At 48.0% G+C, this 1,107-nt stretch overlaps 1 pseudogene; it reads right to left on the bottom strand.

Moving 5' to 3' along the window:
• Positions 1–211: 211 nt before the first annotated feature.
• Positions 212–325, bottom strand: LOC136663333 (5S ribosomal RNA; annotated as a pseudogene).
• Positions 326–1,107: the final 782 nt, after the last annotated feature.

The raw sequence follows: 1,107 nt of genomic DNA, 5'->3' as shown, positions 1-1,107 counted from the left end.
GTACTGTTAATAATAATAATAATAATAATAATAATAATAATAATAATAATAATAATAATAATATAATAATAATAATAATATTTCATGTTTTGGCTCTGCATGCGCTCCAATAGCTTTGATGCTCATGCAGTGGAGGCTTCTCCATAGGGGGCAAATGGGACTTGACCCCTCTGGTGGTTGGCAACCTTCAGTCCCGAAAGACTATGGTATAAGCCTACAGCACCCGGTATTCCCAGGTCTCCCATCCAAGTACTAACCAGGCCTGACCCTGCTTAGCTTCCAAGATCAGATGAGATTGGGCATGTGCAGGGTAACAGTTGTGGGCCCCTCTAAGGAAAAAGAAAAGAAAAAAGGAGAAACACATTTAAACACTTATCCGGTCCTGAGCCAGCACTGGTATCCTCTGGCACCTAGAAGACAGCCATTGTAAGGCACTTTTTGGTGGCCAGAACAACTGAGGTGCTGGCAGAGAGGCCAGTGTAAGCAGGTGTTGGGCCTCCACAATAGTCAGAGGTGCCGTGGGCACCATCAGCAGTAAGTATCCTGCTGAGCAGTGGGGAGACATTCTGGAATGGGGGCAAAGAGATGGCGACACGGGGTGGAACTAGAGAGTGGGGAGGAGGGTGGTTCCGACCCAGGAGGAGGGCAAGGGCGGTCATAAAGAGGCTATCGCCAGATCCTATCCCCCCTCTTGTGCCTGCAAGCCCTACACGGCTCTCCTCAAATCTGCACCAGCTATTGAGCTGGGTCAGATCCAAATAGATCCCTAGGGGCTGCTGGGGCTCAACATGAAGTGAAAGAAAAATGGTTCCTTTACCTCAAGCAGCCTCCTTACCTCAAGATATCACCAGCTGCTTCCTTGGCCCCATGGGATACAGTGGTGGCTGTTTCGGTACTGCTATACCATGGGATGAGGCAGTCTGGTTAGAACAGGGCTGCGCATTGCATTACGTTAATCAGTTAAAGATTTCTGTGTGGCAAGTTACTGACTAATTAATCCGGGTTTTCTTCTGCATGTCCAATTCTTTTGCTTCCCTCTCATGTCTCAGTCTTCGGTTGCAAGCAGGCTTTTCGTTCAGGCCTCTCTGAAGCTGTCCAGGCACAAAA

This window comes from Tiliqua scincoides, chromosome 12 (assembly GCF_035046505.1).
Source record: "Tiliqua scincoides isolate rTilSci1 chromosome 12, rTilSci1.hap2, whole genome shotgun sequence".
In the NCBI taxonomy this organism is placed as follows: domain Eukaryota; kingdom Metazoa; phylum Chordata; class Lepidosauria; order Squamata; family Scincidae; genus Tiliqua; species Tiliqua scincoides.
This window is presented reverse-complemented; position numbering and strand designations above follow the sequence as displayed.